We start from the raw sequence: 18,313 nt of genomic DNA on the forward strand, positions 1-18,313 counted from the left end.
TGTCATTCACTGTCTATCAAAGGGCACCATCCATAAATGCAGGAATATTTACAGTGAGTCTCTCGAAGACTACGGATACCTTCCAGCTATGGTATGCAGAGTTGTGATATGGATGTTTGCTGTATATCATTGTTTCTGAATGTGTGTGTTTGTTTGTTTATCTTGTCCTTCCTAGCTGATAACAATGTTCCTAGTGTTTCTATAATGTTTTTATCTTCTAGGCCAGAATTTTTATCAGCATTATGTGTGCTTTAGATATAAAAAGTGAAGTAATCTGCAATGTTGTTTGCATCCTCCTCAGACGATATTTCTTTGATACAGGTCCTACCTGTATAAAAAAAGGAAGCTGTCCTGAAAAATGTTTCTGGCAATTTATAGACTTTATGGTTTACTGCCCCCTTGCCCATTTTGACTGATGTGTACAATAGGGCTGCTGCGGTAGTTACGCAATGAACAGGTAGTAGTCTTGCAAAATGTTTATGAATATAAATAAAGTAAATTTCATATATCATACTTTCACATAATAATATGTTGGGGTTTGCTTGATTACAACGAGGGTTTACTTTATTAGTAGTAATTTTAGTGAAATCTAAAAGGAGAAACAATGTTGGAGACATTCCAAAAGGTGTTGAAATTGACCTTTGGAATACATTGTATCATTTTGGTCTTAGTAAAAGTGATTTCCTAACATGTTTTTCAGACTCCCGAAGGCAACACATACTTCTGGGAAAATAAATATGTGCAAGTTGTAATTATTTCTCAATGGGGACTAAACTGGGATTAAAACTTCACTTAGGCAACATAGCAAGTAGAAAATGCGTCTAAGGAAAGGTGAGCAGTTAACCATAACTTTGCCTTCTCCCAAACCAAAAGGCGATTTTACAGTAGTGATAACAGCATGTGTTGATTGAGAGCCTACACTGAATCAGGCGCTGTTCTACCTACACACGTCTCAAAACCCACTCTACGAAATTAATACTGTCATTAGTCCCATTTTATAGATGAAGAAAATGAGGTCCAGGGTTTTCAGCAACCTTCCCATATTCTAGAATGTAGTAAGTACAATACAGATTTTAAGCTCATTTATTCTGAGAAGCTGAAAGTCATACTGCTTGTCTAATTGCTAATGAGTGTTATGTGTGAAATGTTTGCATTAGTTCACATAACTTCTTAAATAAAGCCAATGGGGAACAATATTTCTTCAGTTATAAGAAAAGAAAACCAAAGTTCAGGAAGGATAAATACATTTTACCAGGTACATCCCACTAGGGGATGGCACAGTGAGGATTTGAATCTGGTTTTACTTTACTCTATAGTCTGTGTTCTTAACCCCTTTAGTGATCGCCTTTATAAAAGTTGTTCTCTTGTCCTCAAAGATACTTCTAGGGCAGTATTTACTTTCTTGGAGTATAATGGCTAATTGTACCTTATTTTCTTTCATTCCTCAGCTATCTGTTGAAGGTAATAGTGTTTTAAAATTTGTATCTAATTTGGTGTATCTTTTTATGAGTTACTGTGCAGTGTTGCCATTTTATTCTTCTAAATAAGATAATTGGTGGTTCTGGTAATACATTCATTAATAATACTATTATTATTTGAATTATTATTTGTAGTAGCAGTGAGAGTGTTACTTTGATAATTATCAAATGATATAAAGTAGAAAAAGTGGTATGAATAAGTTTGAACAAGTCCAGATGTTGAGAAAAGTTATTTTAAACATTAATACAATTTTGAAAACTAAGCGATCTTTTTTTGTCCTCTATTACAGTTTCTAGAATAAGTGTTAATGATTAAAATAATGATTGATTTCATGTATTTAAGCACGATGGTGTGGCATAAGCTAAGAATAGGCTTGTCAGCTAAGAATACAATATTTTGGAATATTATTGATTATAGTTTCCAGGGCAAGAACACTTTATACATCATTTATTATTCCTAGCAGCGATTTTTATTACCTATATGTCAAATAAATGGAAAATTCCATCTAACCGAGTACTTGTTGACATAAGTGTATACTACAATCACACTAGATTCTATCACAATTTATAGTAAAGAGAGCCTCTGGGTGTGAGAATTAGGGTAAGTCTTAAAGCAGAAGAATGTGCTGGCAATAGTACAAGATAGAATTTATATTTCATATCTACTTCATGTAGCTATCGATTATTTGAGAGATATTCTTTCCTACACAGTCCCAGAATCCAGCTTGTCTTCCTCCCATTGCTTTTCAACTAGCTCCATCTCAGGAGGCAAAATATCTTTTAGGAAAATCAATGAGAGTAACACTGAATACTGAAATTTTTACCACCATACTGGCTTCCCAGGTGTCTGGACACTGATATACTTCAGCAGGCTCGAGTATTAAGAATTCCAGTTTTACAGGCTGGAATTGTTTCCTGTAATGTCCCAGTGAGGTGGAAATTAGGCAGCCTTTCAAGTCAAATTGGGAGTGTTACAGAAATGTAGGATTGCAGACTTTTACCCACATACCTCCAAAAAATCCGTTAGAATTGTGTCAGTCTGGATGAAAGTGTGGTCCTTATTACATTCTTTCTGGTGTGGGTAGTGAAAATGTGGATCTTAGGCCAAATCGCTTATCTATAGAATCAGAAAACTGAGTTTGAGATTTCAGAATATTTATTTTGAGTAGCACCTTAGATGATGCCTATGTTGACTTAGGGCTGGCAACCAGGTTCATTAGTGACATTCAAATCAGCCAAACGTGGATTAGAGAGGAGATCTTGCCGCATAGTACTGGGAGTCTTTGAGCAAGTTAAGTGATCTAAGTCCTGGTCTCCATTATAAAATTTTGAACATAGTGATACTTTTTCCAATTATTCCCTGGAAGATAAAATGAGTTATTGGGTAAGAAGCATACATACTGCAAAGTATAGCATGTGAACAATCAGAAAAAATATATTATTATTATTATTATTATTATTATTTTAGATCTTGGGAAAGCTGAAGAATATTGCTTCTTGATCCAACTGAAAGGCTTGGAATGTGTTTCTTGGTGCAGTTCGTCTTGACGTCCACAAGAACCTCCACCATACGTGTTTTTTGATAAACAATTTCAAATGTTTTTTTCTCTCTCTCTTTCACATTCTGCCAATTTGACCTCAGAGATAAATCTCCACTTCCATCCATTGATACTGTCCTACCACACCAGTCCAAACCAACTCGCCTCTTCTTAGAATAAAGCAATAACCTTCTAAAGAAAGACATGAATAGTCTTTAAAATACAACACTGACTGAGTCTCCTACTAAGACTATTAAAAACAACAACAGCAACAACTCCAAAGTGATCTAGAAAGGAAGAAAGGAAGGAAGGAAGGAAGGAAGGAAGGAAGGGAGAAAGGAAGGAAGGAAGGAACTTCGATAATGTATTCTTGAGAAAAGTGGAAAAAGTCTCGGAAGTTCTGGTCCTTGCCCATCCTTCTAGCCCCATCTTAGAAAGCACACCACTGCAGATCTACTTCCCAGTCTTGCTACACTTTATTCTTCAAATATGCTTGATTAGCTCCTCCCTCAGGAATATGTGCATGTTATTTCTTTTGGTGATGGGTTCATACTCATAGCTCTCTCATGTTCCTGGCTACCTCCAACTAGATTTGTAGGCCTTTACCCAAATTTCACTTCCTCAAAGAAATAATCCCTAATTACAATTTATATTAAATTCTTCTGCAGTACTTCCATTGTTCTCTCCTTGGAACCCAGATGTAGTTATTTCTTTCTAAATACACTGCTTTTAAATATGTATTTATTTTTTAAAAACTATTTTGGCTAGTTTATTTAATGTCAGTATCCCTTGTAACACTCTAGTCTTCATGAAGACATGAGATTGATCTGCTTTGCTCTTCCATATAGTCCTCAGGGTGAGGATAGCCTTAAAAACATTAGGCACTCATTACGTGATTCTTACCTGAATAACGATAAGACCGTTCAGATACCCCTTTAAGACATATATTCCCATGCTGGCCCACTTTTATTCAAAATCAAGATTTTTTTTTTTAAGTTCTTGGGAAGGAATGTAGCACAGTCCCATTGTTATTATCTTAATAAAAAGCAAGAAAAGTTACAGAATTTTCAGACCCTCAGCCTTTATGCTCTCCTTTGGGCAACACTTTTTTAGATGTTGACAGCATAAAATTGGTTCAACACTCAAGTCTTCTTTCCGCAGATTATTTCTACGGATAAATCAACAGGCCTGAATAATTCTTTCCTTTAGCAATGACTATGGGACAGGTAATCTAATTACTCCAGAGGCTTTTTTGACATTAAGTGAGGCAATTCAAGAAATCACTAACAATATCCACCTTCAGGATCTCAAAGTATCTTGTATTTAAATCTTGAATGCTTTGTTTATTACTTTCTTTTTTTTTTAATTTCTTTTATCTCTTGGAATTTAAGTACAGATGTTTTTAAGATAAGGCAAATTATTAGTGTTTTTATCTGATTGTGTCCCTGATGGTATAACAAAATTCAGAGTCCTTATAGGTACACAGAAAAAAGTTGGCTTTGGATTCCTATTATCTAGGATAGTTGAAGTATATGCTAGGTATTCTTCACACATTTCATTCAACCATGAAATGTCTCCAGACAGGTAATACTATTATTCACATTTTACAGATGAGAAAATTAAGGCTTAAAGTTTAATTATCGTGCTTAATAGTCAGCATACTCAATTCATTCCTCTTTCCATTTATTAACTCATTCAAAACTGCTAAAGCCATGTAAGTAAATAAAACAGAGACTTCATAACAATCTACAGAGAAATACTGGAAACATAAAAACTAAATAATTATATATAAAATATGAAAAGTATTGAGTTATAAAAATAAAGACATAGAAATAATATAGATAAATGGATGAGCGAGGGTAGTGGAAAAACAGGGCTATTTCAGAGATTGTGTTCAGGAAATTCACTTCTAATTTTTTCCCATTCCAATAGAGATTTCAATGAAAAAAGAAAGTGAGCTATGAAATTATCCAGGGCCGTGGCTTTCCGGGAAGTGGAACAGAAAGGGTGAAGTCACTAAGGCGAGAATAAATTTGGCAATTAAAGAATGTCAAAATGAGCTGTAAGTGAGCAGTTAGTGAAGCGTGGAATGGCAGCAGCTGGGGCCAAGAGAGATAGTCCTTCAAAATCTAGGTCCTCAAAGGCTATAGAAATGTCTTTAAATATTCTCCAAAGCTTGACAAATGTAAACAGAGGGTGAGTTTTGAGCCATGAAGAGGCATGATCTTTTTTTTTGTAATAACAGCCTTTTTGAGATGTAATCGACATAAATTTTACCCTTTTAAAGTATGTAATTCAATGGTTTTAGTGTATGCACGGAGTTGTGCGATCATCACCACGATATCATAATTAGCACTGTATGTTATAATATTCCCATCATCCCCAAAGAAATGCAGTACCCTTTAACAGTTATTCTCCACCTTCCCTCTTCCCCCAGCCCTTGCTAACTACTAGTCTTTCAGTGAAGTTTATATATGTGATATATATGTGTGATTGTTGAATGTCTATCTTTCCTACTAGACTGTGAGAGTCATAAAAACAAAGAAAATACGTTGCGTATAATAGTCATTCAATAAATATTTGTGGTATAAGTAAACAGATCGTGCTAAAAAATACTTCTTAAAATATTCCAGTTAAATTTTACTTGAATAACATCCTATTAGTCACATTCATCTGGCACTCATTTATGGAGTATTTGTGTAGTCTATTGGAGTTTTCTAATGCTACTCCGTTAAGGAGAGTTACATATTCCTTGTGCATTATACTCACAACCCAAGTAAAGTAAAATATCAATTTCCATTTCTCTTTCTCTCGATGAACCGTTTTGCTTTAGTTGTAGCATTCATAAGAAGAATAATAAAAATAGTTTTTTCGGTTTTTCGAAAAATGACCGTGGTGGTTTCATTATAGTGTGGATCTAGCCCACTAATGAATAAAACACACATTATAAAACACATTGTTTTCTTAATATATTTATTATTTCTTGTTTTCTGTGAGAATTGAATGTGAATTTTTCCTCGGGGTCATTTTTCAAAGCAAAAATATTGTTTTAATATTTACTTTTTATTTGTTTTTACTTATTAAGTTATTGGCCATGCAATGATGGGTTCAGAAGGACAAAGGTGGGATGAGATGAACAAAATGGAAATGGGTTATGCCCACTTTCTGACTCAATGACATGCTCTTGCGTGCCATCCTGCAGCAGACAGAAAGTTAATTTGGGTTTGTAGTAAAATGAAATATTAATTTATATTCTAGACCTTGAGTTTTGCTTGCAAATAGCAAAAACCATGAATATCACATGCATGAATGCTATAGTTGACTGAAGAAGTGGAAAACTCACAAGCCTACAGAACCCATTGAAGGTGTTTGGGTTAATAATAAAGATAGCGGTAATGTGGTGAACTGGAGATACTATAGACAACCCAGATGTAGAAGTTACTACTTCTATGCAGAAATACTGCACCAACATTACTAGGTCTTTTGATTTTTTAAGACAAAACTAGGAATTCAGATTACTTAAATGTAGTACCCTCTATCTTAAATGTCATCAATTAATTTAAAAAATATCAGTATATATATATATATATATATATATATATATATGATTTTATTTATTTGAGAGAGAGAGCACAAGCAGGGAGGAGAGGGAGAAGCAAGTTGCCTGCAAGCAACTTGACACAGGAGCTTGACACAGGGCTCGATCCCAGGAGCTGAGATCATGACCTGAGCCAAAGGCAGATGCTTAGCCCACTGAGCCACCCAGGTGCCCCCCAGCATATATTTCTTAACACTCCATGACACAACATAGCTCTGGGCCAGTTTTGTGCTATGGGTGAGGTCTGTATTTTCTTCTACTTTTCACTTTTTTTTTTTTTTTTTTTTTTTTTTTTTATGGTTTGGGAAATTGAATTTTTTTTTTAATTTTCAGTGGTATGGCAAATGAACCACTGTGGTTGAGAATGGAAAAGGTTGTTTAAGGTAAAATAGCGCCACTTTGGGAGAAGGCTCAAAGACCTTTGAATAAAAAGCAAAGGGATAATTAAAAGGAAAAAAGCATTTTATATTGCATACATAATTCCTCTTCATATAATGGAGGCAATTCTATCTGTATCTACAGCATTGCTTCCTAAAGCCCCAAGGAAGACTCCTCTGAGCTCACGTGGGTATTGAACCTTATCATTGGTATGCAAAAGCATTAGCCTTTGGCAAAAAGGGAGGAGTGAGAATTAAATCTTCAAAATAGCTTCAATTATAGCAGTAGGATTAGTATGTAGTATTTCTCTCTGAGTTCTCACATGGATTTAAGATCTATTGCTTTTTTTTTTTCCATAAAGTTTTAAAGTGTGTCTCTCTTTCCTGAAGAGAACAGCATTATTCTTAATTAAAACTCCTGAGAGAGCTTTAAAGGTCTGTAGTTCAGACTGTAGTGTTTGAGTCTTTTCATTTAAGAATTTAAGCTCATCCTGCCAAGTTTCTGATTTTGTTTCAAGATTGGTGATTTGAGGGGCATAGGAATCAATTTAGTTCTGAGTGTTTGGATAGCTTTTAATATAGTTTATAACGATACCTCCTTAACCAGCTACATAGAGATTAAGATTTTGCTATGCCAGTAACAACGGCAAGACAGGTTCACTGAAAACTTATGTAATTATTTAAAAATATATGTAACCATTACATAAACACTTCGTAAAACTGTATTACTTGGTCTGTAGATACTGAGTATCTTGAAAGTTGCCTACATTAGAATAACGATGCTCAATGGATGAAGGAATATTTTGTTATGCAAGCAAATATAAGTAGTTTATATAGTCAGATGAGTTTATAGGGTTCAGGAGACATGGGTTCTTAGTTCTGCATCAGCCACCCACCTTGAACACCGAACTCTAATTTCTTGTTAAAAAAAAAAAAAAGCAAGTTGAATCTGACCTCTCCAAAGTCCTCTGTAGTCCTATAATTCTGCCTTTCTAGGTCCCTTGTTCTTCAGTAAAATGCTACAGTGGTGAAAGTCTTGGGCAAAGGGATGAAAAGAGATGTGCATCAAAATTTCCGACTAACCCATTGCTGCTACTGTGACCTTGGAAAAAGTACCTCCTGTTTCCAAACTTCATCCTCTTATCTACAACATTTAGAATTACAGTAATTCCTATTTCATAGGCTATTATGAGGATAAAATAATTTTTTAAAAAGGTGTATAAAGAATTTGAACCAAAGTTGACACATCAAGGATGGTGGGGAAAAAAAGTAAATATAACCTTCACGGAGCCCAGTGCTCCAAAGGCTCCTCGACCTTGGGGTGTCTAATACAAGAAGTGGAGCTCAAAGCTCAAATGTCCTCTTCATATACTTTGAGTTATTTATTGTTTGTCTTAAACTCTGAAAGTAACCAGTTTTGAGTGTGCGTGCGTAAGGTTTTAATCTCCCCAACCAGGCTTGCAAGTATGAGCAGGAAGTCAGCAGCACCTTAGTGGTGCTCACACACGGCTATCAGTCTCAGCACTCCGTTAAGACAAGCAGAACCAGAGCTCGGTGGCTCAGTCGGTTAAGTGGCCCACTCTTGATTTCGGCTCAGGTCATGGTCTCAGGGTGCTGGGATGGAGCCCCTCAGTGGGGCTCCCTGCTTAGCCGAGTCTGCTGGAGATTCTCTCTCCTTCTGCCCCTCCCTCCACTTGTGCCCCCCCCCCCCCGACAAATAGCTAAATAAACCTTAAAAAAAAAAAAAGAAAGAAAGAAAAGTAAAACCATGCCACATGGAGTCATTACTCTATGGAGCTTTAAATCCTTGAACAGTCCGAGTGCAGGGCTTCCTAAACTTTTTTATGCCTTGCTTAAACATGTCTCTAGTGTTCAGCTTTTATCATCCGAATGATTTAAACTTACCACAGCTCAAAGTCCTTTTATCATATCCATGGCATAATATTTCCCACGTTTTCTGTTCTATTCATTCTGAATCCTGTCCAAGAACAGTTACATGATTCACCAGATTGTCAGGCCTTGATGGCAGAAAAGTGCTGGAGCCTTGAACAGGTCCCTTCGCGGACCTTTCCTCCCTTTTCAGAACTGCCTCCATTTCCTTTCAAACCAGGTGTACATAAGAACAGATTAAAGAAAAGACAAAGTTTAACCAGTCATTTCACTAGGACATTTTTTCCCACTTCTACTTAGTTAACTCACATTTTGCTACATACTTTTGTTTTTCCCTCTGAAACATGCAGTCTCAAACTCAATACTCTCTAGGGGGAAAAGTAATTTAAAAAAAAGTAAATTTCTCTATCTTTCCGGTAGTGTTTCAAGAAATATATCAGTTTGTACAATTCCTGTTTTAGTCTATCATAGCACAAGTGCAAGATTCAGGAAGCTATCGTGAAAATGCTCCCACATGTGGCAAAGTACCGGGTCCAAATTCTGCCACCACAACCCTGTTTTAGTGTGGCTAAAACTATAATTTTCTGCCTCATGTTATTTGTTCTATTCCAGGCTCAAGCCTTTACTTGTATTTTTAGAAAACTGTAAAGGGAACCTTGTTTAAATACAATCCATTCTTCATCTCTCATCACATGCTTTACTAATGTTCTAATACGTTCATTTCCAATATTTTACGGGGGAGAAAACCACACTCTTTTCGCCAGTGCTACCCATCATAAGGATGAAAATGGCCTTGAAAATTTAATTTTGACATGCTGGCCACCCTCAACCCCCTAGATCAATGAAGGACTGGAAGCAATGTGCCCTACAGTGCAAAAACCTAGGAAAGGTGTTTTTTCTCACATCGCACCAATTTATTCTAGAGAATCAATATGGGTGTTGAACTTTCCCTAGTCTATTCATTCTTCTTTAATGGATGGAAGGGACCACAGGAGACGGCTTTGGACGTGTAAATTAATAATAATTTCCTACTCTTCCGTATACTTTTGAATTATTTTGATAACATAGTTATTATCACAACTCAGGAAATAAATATTAGAAGATAGCAATGTATAAGAAACAACTTGCTTTTGGAAAAAAAATTTAAAACACACACATGACAAAGGAATGAAGTATATTAAAATAAATCTTCCATTTTATTCTTCATTAATTCAGTCTCATTTTGTGAGAACACTAGATTCAAAAATCAATGATGAAATTATGACTAGAAAGAGATAATTCATTGTTGCCATTAAGGATGGTCTTCACTGTCTTCAAATATGCTATTTACTTGCCCACTTAAACTATTTGAGGGTCTATGAACTCTAAGGGCTACAGAAATATTGACAAGAAAAAAAATGACTAGAATACATATGAGGCATAGAACTTATCCTCAAAGACTGTATTATGGTGTGGAGAGGATAGAAAAAACACATACAAATGAGAATTAATTTTAGCTGAGGAGGAAATGATGAATGGGTCTAAGTTTATTTAAGAGTCTAAATTTTGGCTTCCTAGCAAGGTCCTTTGTTGAATTGGAACAAGGGTTGTCAAATTTTCTCTGCAAAAGAACAAGTTACAAATATTTTATGCCTTGTGAACAATAAGGTCTCTGTGGCAAATACTCAGTTCTGTTGCTGTAATGCAAAAGCAACCACAGAAAATTAGCATAAACACATTAGCATGCCAATATTGCAATAAAACTTTATTGATGAAAACTGATATTTGAATTTCATACCTTTTTCACATATTATGAATTATTAGTATCCTTTTTATTTTTCCCAACCATTTAAAAATACAAAAACCAATGGCAGACTAGATTTATGCCATGGACCGCATAATTTGACTACCTCCGGATTAGAACATTAATTTATACGGAAGAGGGGAGTTGGCAGTTTCTTCATTCTAAAAAAGCTCTTGTGTTGGGTAGGATAATGGGTGGAGGACCTTGTTTCTGTTGATGGTATGACAAAGAGTGGAGCTGTATTATCACATGTAGAAGCTAAAAACATGTCCTTATACAACTTGAACTTTATCCAATGGACTTTCTTTCTCTCCCTCTTATTCTTTGTGCAGTCTACCGTTTCTTTATTCTCTCTAACCTCTCCTTTAGTCATGGTTTAAATATCTGAACTCGTTTAGCTCTTTATCCTCTGGCCCTGCACTGTCTTTGTGTCTCCATATGTTCTGGCCAAAGTTCAAATATTAGAAAGGTAACCTAACATTAGCTAGAAAATCTCCAATTTCATAAGAAACTAGCTAATACTATTTAACAAAGTTTTTAGGGAGATGTCAGTTTAAAATATTGAATAGTCTCTCTTCAAACACTTTTCCCATGCAATTTTCTATTCAAATTTCATTAATTTTAACTCATGTATCTCTGAGTAGGCTAAGTGTGCTATTATTGATTTTACCCAGAAAGTAGACTCAAAATAATATACTGTTTTGCTCTTACTAAAGCCCTCTTCCTCTTCACCCTTTTTTTTCTGGCTTCTTCCTACTTCATGTTTGATTTATTTGCCCACATGGTAGATTAAGCATTTTATAAAGAAGGAAGTCTTTTCTAGTTAATTGAAATCACTTCAAGTACATCTGTTCTCAAGGATATTTTCCCACACAGGCCCCATGCCACACAGGAACACTGGAGCAAAAAATAACAGCCATAGCCTCGGAAGAAGCAAGACAATTGCAAGGTCAGCTAAAACAATCAAGAGAGAGGAATAATTGAAGATAATCCAAACATGTACATCATAGATCCTCAATATGACAGATTCCTTCTGAATAAACATTTTGAAATACAGTGTTTGAGATTTCATCAATCCTTTCTTAAAAGTAGAGCACTAAGATCAATAGTATTTCTATTTTGCAATACTGTGTGCCATACAAGAATTAATGCTACCAAAGAAAAAATATCTTTCCTGATATTACTACCATTTCTGGGAAGAAAATATTAATGTGGTCAGATTTATGAATATAGAAATTCAATCTTTCCAATGTGCTGATTAGAATAACCCACTATTTAGAAAATCTTAGGCAGTAAAGTAAATTTGTCAAAACCCAATCAATACAATGACTTTAACAAAACAGAGATGATATCAACCTAGTCAAGCACTTACATGTTTTATTTATTAAATAGAAGGGCACTTTTAATAGAGGAATATTTTTCTCTATATAGGTGTGAATTTATGAATATATTTGTGTGTTAAGCAGAAAAAACGTGTGAGAGAATTTCTTTTATTTTTCAGTTATCTTTATTTTGTATTATGCATTTGTATTATATATAAAAGTTTGTATTATGTTAGAAAATTTAACTTAGAAATTGTTTTAAAATACATTTTGGAGCAGTTTTGGGTTCACCACAACATTGAGCAAAAGATACGTTTTCCCTATACCTCCCTTCCCCCACACATGCAAAGCCTTCCTCGCTATTAGCAACCCCTACCGGAGTAATACGTGTGTTACAACCGATGAACCTACATTGACACATCCTCATCACCCGAAGTCCATAGTTTACAGACGGGTCACTTTTGCTGTTGTAAATTCTATGGTTTGGGACCAATTTATAATGACATGTATCTACTATTATAGTATAATACAGAGTAGTTTCACCACCTAAAAATAATCTGTGCTCCAACTTCTCATCCCTTCTTCCGCACTAATCTTTGGCAATCACTGATCTTTTTACTGGCCCACATTATTGTGGGCTTTACTTCCAGGTACCCCATCATTTTCAAGAAAAATTGCCACAAGACTGACAGGGAAAGCAGAGGTAGGAAATATACTTTGAAATATAGGAGTTTATTCTCCATAACAAAAGCCTCCCCTCCAGTGAAAAGGACTTTAACAGAACCTTAATTCACAGAGGCGGAAAGGCAACTTCCCAATTCCAGATCCCTCTAGTATCACCTAAGCAAGGGAGGGGGGAGAAAAGGTAAGAAACCCTAGTGAAGGCCACGGACCCACTAAAAGACTGAAATTTAATCATAAGATTATAGGCCTTTAAATTATTTAAACAATAGCTCAGAATTTTCATTGTACAAATCATGCACATATCATGGTAAATATATTTCTTCACCTTACATACTTTGGGATGTTATTATAAATAACATCTTAAATTTTCATTTTCTAATAGTTGGTTGATAGAGCATACAAATGTAATGGATTTTTGTATTACTTTGTATCCTTATATTAGTTTAAATTTATTTATTAATTATAGTCACTATTCTTGCAGATTCCTTGGGGTTTTTCATGTGAAGGACCAGACCATATGTGAATAGTCAGTTTAACTTTGTATTTTCCAAAATGTTTTAAGTACGCACTTTCCTTGACATATTTTACTGTTTAGAATCATTAGTAAGATGTTGAATAGAAGTGGTGAGAACAAATATCCTTTCCCTTTTCTTCAATTTTAGAGAAAATTATTTAGTCTTTTACACTAAGTATAGTAATAGCATAGAAGTTATAGCTATGCCTTTTATCAGGTTGAGGATGTTTCTATAACTTTAGGTTGCCAAGAGTTTATATTATAAATGGATGTAGAATTTTATTAAATGATTTTTCTGTATCTAAGATATAATCAAGACTGTTCTCTATTTTGTCAATATTGTGAATTACATTGATTTTTGAATGATAAACCAACATCGTACTTGGTTATGATGTTATCATTTAAGATACTGTTGTATTTCATTTCCTAATATTTTAAGGATTTTTAAATTTCTCTTTGTGAAAAACATTGGACTCTAAGATATCTTTTCTTATTTTAATGTGTTTTTATTGTTTTGTTATCAAGATAATACTGGCCTCAAAACATGAGTCTGGATCTCACTCTTTTATCTGGTACTATTTTCTCAAAGTCCAGCTCATGGCTCTCAACATTTCATTTATTTTCTAGCCTTGTGGAGTTTTACCCCACACCTTTGCAGAATATTATCCATCCCAAGATTCCAGGAACACTCTGCAGATTTCTGGAGCTCTCTCTTCAAAGCTCCCTCTGCTCTGGTGATGGATTCCACCAATTCCCAGTATTTCAGTCTCCCTGAACTCTGGTCTCTGTCACTTCAACTCAGCGAGACTGCCGCCCTCCGCTTGGGAATTTCCTTTTTACTTTGCAGTCTGGAAGCTGCCTCTGTGTAGAAAGTTGGATGATTTATAAGGTTCAGTGCATTGTTTCCTTTCTCTCAGGGATCAAAGTACAATACTTTGTTTCTTTGTTTGTTTTTTCCAGTACCAGATAACCATTGCTTCTTATTTCTCCAGTTTTCTTTTTCTTTTCTTTGTTTCTTTTTCTTTCTTTCTTTCTTTCTTTCTTTCTTTCTTTCTTTCTTTCTTTCTTTCTTTCTCTCTTTCTGGCAAGTCAAGTACCAGTTACTTTATCATGGCCTGAATCAGAAATGAAAAAAATAATGCTACAATGGGAAGAGGAGGAACATGGTAATAGCCAGAGGGGTTTATGATCAGGACATCTGAGTTGTTTCATGGATCATGGTTTGTTGAGTTCAGTATGTTTGTTAAGTTGCTCTATTGGGTTCAAAGTAGAGGGAAAGGTTTAGAAGAAAGGAATGTTGTGAGGAGCAAACTTTTTGATTAAAAAGGAGTATATAGGACACACTGAAGAAATAGAAAGTCTAGTTTAGAAAAAAGGAGGGGGAGTTTAATTAACATTGGAATTAACAGAAAGGGAGACTGAGCATTAGGCAGCAAATACTTTCAGTTTAGTATATTTAGTGGAGGAATATTGAGATTTTTCTGACCTGATACTTTCCATTCTTTCAGCAAAATAAATGCAGATTTTCAATTTACCAATTATGTGTGTTGGACTTGGATATATATACTCACAAATAATCACTTTTATCATTTAGCTAAGATATGACAGCATTAAAGGTATAATACCAAGATTTCTTTCTAAGTTATAAAACTTTATAAAACTTTTCTTGGAGAAAAAATCCAAATATTACAGGAAGAGGCAGAAGAGTATTATGAAACTTCAAGTACTCATTGCTTAAATTCAACATTATAAACTCATCAACCATCCTTTATTTTTTTAAGATTTATTTATTTGAGAGAGAGAGAGTGAGAGAGCACATGTGCACATGTGGGGGGAGGTGCAGAGGGAGAGAAGCCCAAGCAGACTCCCAGCTAAGTACAGAGCTGGATGTGGGGCTCAATCTCATAACCCATGAGATCACGACCTGATCTCAAACCAAGAGTCAGGCGCTTAACCAACTGAGCTACCCAAGTGCCCCAACTCATCAACCATCTTGATTTATTTGTGCTTTTTACAATTTTCTTCTCCCCAGGGTAAATTTAAAGCATAGTCCAGACTTTCTTTGGTTTGATTCATTAATAATTGGCATATATGTTTAAGCTGGGATTTAGTCTCCCTCAAAAAATAATAATAGTTGGGGTGCCTGGGTGGCTTAGTTGTTAAGCATCTGCCTTCGGCTCAGGGCGTGATCCCGGCGTTATGGGATCGAGCCCCGCATCAGGCTCTTCCACTGTGAGCCTGCTTCTTCCTCTCCCACTCCCCCTGCTTGTGTTCCCTCTCTCTCTGGCTGTCTCTCTGTCAAATAAATAAATAAAATCTTTAAAAATAATAATAATAGTAATTCATTAATACCATAAAATACTCAGTGTTCAAATTTGTCCAATGGCCATGTCAATTATTATTATTTTTTTAATGTTTTATTTAGATCTGGATCTTAGTAATGCCCAAACTTTGCAATTGGTGGCTATTTCTCTTAAGTCTCTTCTATAGCTCCCTCTTTTTCGTATTTTATTTTTTAAAAATATAGGATCACTACACTGAGAGTTAACATGATATCTGAATTTGGCTTCTTTGATCATTTGGTATTCTGCTCTATCACCTGAATTTCTTATAAATTGGTGATTAGAGACAGGGTCTTGATCAGATGTAGACTATATTTACTAAGTAGATGGTATTGTGAACCTCTATAAAAATGAACATAACGCAAAATGTCTCTCCTTTTATGGTGATAATGGTCATTAGTGATCATTGCCAAAATTTTTTTCTTTCATCAAGGTTTGCAACATGGCAATGTTCAAATTTTATATTCTACCATTTGTTAGCTGAAATATTTTTAAAAATAGCTACTTTTCTTCATTAAATATTTGTTTTCCTTCACTGTTTATAGAGGAGGTAAATTCTTGATATTTTTCCCTTTATTAACCAATTCTTTAAATAATCAGTTGGTTCCTCAGTAGCTTTTAAAGGTGATTAATTAGTTGTGACTTTTAATTTTTTATTATCATTAATTGATCAGCTTAATGTGCTTCACTCCATGGAAGTTATTTTAATGGTGGTCAATTGTCCCTGGTTAGGTCAGGCCTATTTAAGTTGGCCTCGGAGTCCTTTTGATGTGGCCTCAGTTGTTTTTGATAGCATCTTTGATTTCTGGTGTGGCAAAATGTCCCACATTCATCTTTGTATTTCTCACCACTATTCTAAAATAAATCACCTCTCTCAAGAGCCATTATTTCTTTAGTAAGAATTGGTGTTTGGAAACCACAATCGATTAGCTAGATGTCATCATTGCTGTCTTGGTCTTTGTTTTAGCTTTTTAGGTTTGCACAGCTAGAACACATCTTGACCACAAGACAATAAAACAAAACAAAACAAAACAACAGTGCAGCTCTACAAGCTTAAAAAGTCAGGGAAACATATTCTCCAACCTTGATGTCACTGTGAAGATTTTTTTTTCTTTTTAGAGGAGATTACATTTTAGAAAGTAGACTTCGAATTAATTAGATTTCCATCCATAATGTGAGTGGGACCCATTCAATCAGTTAAAGGCCTTAAGAGAAAAAAGACTAAGGGCCTCTGAGGAAGAAGGAATTCTGGCTCCGTGCTGTATTTGGACTCATGTTGTAATATCCAGGCTGCTGGCCTGCCCTGCAGATTTTGGACTGGCCAGCTCCCACATGTGCAGGAGCCAATTCCTTAAAATCTCTCTTTCTCTATTTTTCTTTCTTTCTTTATTTCACACACACACCCACACACACACAGACTTGATGCAGTTTCTCTGGAGAAATGAGACTACTATAGTAAGTGACTCTTTTCTTCCTTGACTTTTCCCCTTTCATAAGTGGAAATTTCTATAATTGTTATTCTATGCCTAACCTATCATTTTATTTTGGGAACAGATAACTGTTACTAAGTTTCAGAGGCTCCTAGATGGAAAGGAATAGTCCCCAGGATGGATCATACTCAAAGTTTCACCTATACCTGATTTATTATCTAGATGAGATTTGGGACTTTTGAAATGATCATATTTATGTTGATTTTGATGCTATAATCGGTTTATACTTTTGCGGATGATAAGATAGTGAAGGTATTTTCCACATGGTTGGTATGTGAATCTTTGGGGCAGAAGGCAGACAGTTGTAGGCTAGATAATGGCCCCAAAGATACCTAGGTCTTAACACATAGAACCTGTGTGTATTATACATAGTAACAGGGACCTAGCTAACCTGCTTATATTAAGGACCTTGAAAACAATGTGACCACTGAAGCAAAATGATACACTGTTGGCTTTGAAGATGGAGAAAGGGATCACAAGCCAAGGAATGTATCTCTAGAAGAAGTGAAAGGCAAGGAAACAAATTCTTCCAAGAGATTCGAGCCCAGTGAAGCTTTAGACTTCTGTCTTAACAGAACTCTTAGGGAATAGCTGTTATTTTAAGCTACCAAAAAAAAAAAAAAAAAAAAGTGATAGGTTGTTACAACAGCCATAGGAAACTAGTAAACATAGTATTCCATTTTCTCCTATATCAGAAATCTCAGTTCCTGACGATACCTAATAAGTACCCTTTTGCTTTATCCTATGACTTTTACACATGTCCCAGAATAACAATACCAACACTACTGCAACAATTTGATCCTGAAAATAATTTAATTTTTTTTTCATTTTTCTTTTTTTAGGGTATTTCCCATTATGAAAATACAAATAGTGTTTTTTTTTAATAGCATGTTTCAAAGTAACTTCTAATTATGCAAGAAGTCTCCATGCATATTAAGCATATCATTGTCAGACTCTTCTCTTTTTGTTCCATGGGCTCTGGAATTACTCCAAACTTCCAAAGTCTCCAAAACTCTGTGAATACATCATTGCTTGGGAAACTGGAGACGAGTGCTCCAGTTCTAGGTCACTGTTTTGAGGACTTTTTCTTCCTACCCATAGGGACTTGTCTTAAGTTTCTTAATTTTCTCTCTAAAAATGCCAACAGTGCCGATGGCCAATCGTACCCATTACAATATGCAGAGTATGCATGGTGTTTAGGGACCTGGAATGTGGCCTAGAGTGCCTGTGTGTAAATCCTCCTTCTGCAATTTACCATGTATGGTAACATCAGGACAGTTGCTTACCCTATCTGTGC

The 18,313-nt window shown here is 35.2% G+C and overlaps 3 long non-coding RNA genes across 4 annotated transcripts in view; 2 read left to right on the top strand and 1 right to left on the bottom strand.

The window, feature by feature from the left end:
* LOC103657378 lies at window positions 1-3,079 on the top strand. The gene is made up of 3 exons (XR_566814.1): window positions 1-91; window positions 701-831; window positions 2,947-3,079. It is a non-coding gene; the product is annotated as an uncharacterized LOC103657378 (long non-coding RNA).
* LOC103657376 overlaps window positions 2,623-18,313 on the bottom strand; it is an 18,784-nt gene continuing 3,093 nt past the window's right edge. The window contains exons 3-4 of the long non-coding RNA XR_566813.2: window positions 8,897-9,089; window positions 2,623-2,838 (exon numbers count right to left, since the gene is read on the bottom strand). This is a non-coding gene — a long non-coding RNA (uncharacterized LOC103657376). The remainder of the gene's footprint in view (window positions 2,839-8,896; window positions 9,090-18,313) is intronic.
* Window positions 16,942-18,313, top strand: part of LOC103657375 — a 22,244-nt gene continuing 20,872 nt past the window's right edge. For both annotated transcript variants that reach the window (XR_566811.1, XR_566812.1), the window contains exon 1: window positions 16,942-16,981. This is a non-coding gene — a long non-coding RNA (uncharacterized LOC103657375). The remainder of the gene's footprint in view (window positions 16,982-18,313) is intronic.

This window comes from Ursus maritimus, unplaced genomic scaffold (assembly GCF_017311325.1).
Source record: "Ursus maritimus isolate PB19 unplaced genomic scaffold, ASM1731132v1 scaffold_29, whole genome shotgun sequence".
Taxonomy (NCBI): domain Eukaryota; kingdom Metazoa; phylum Chordata; class Mammalia; order Carnivora; family Ursidae; genus Ursus; species Ursus maritimus.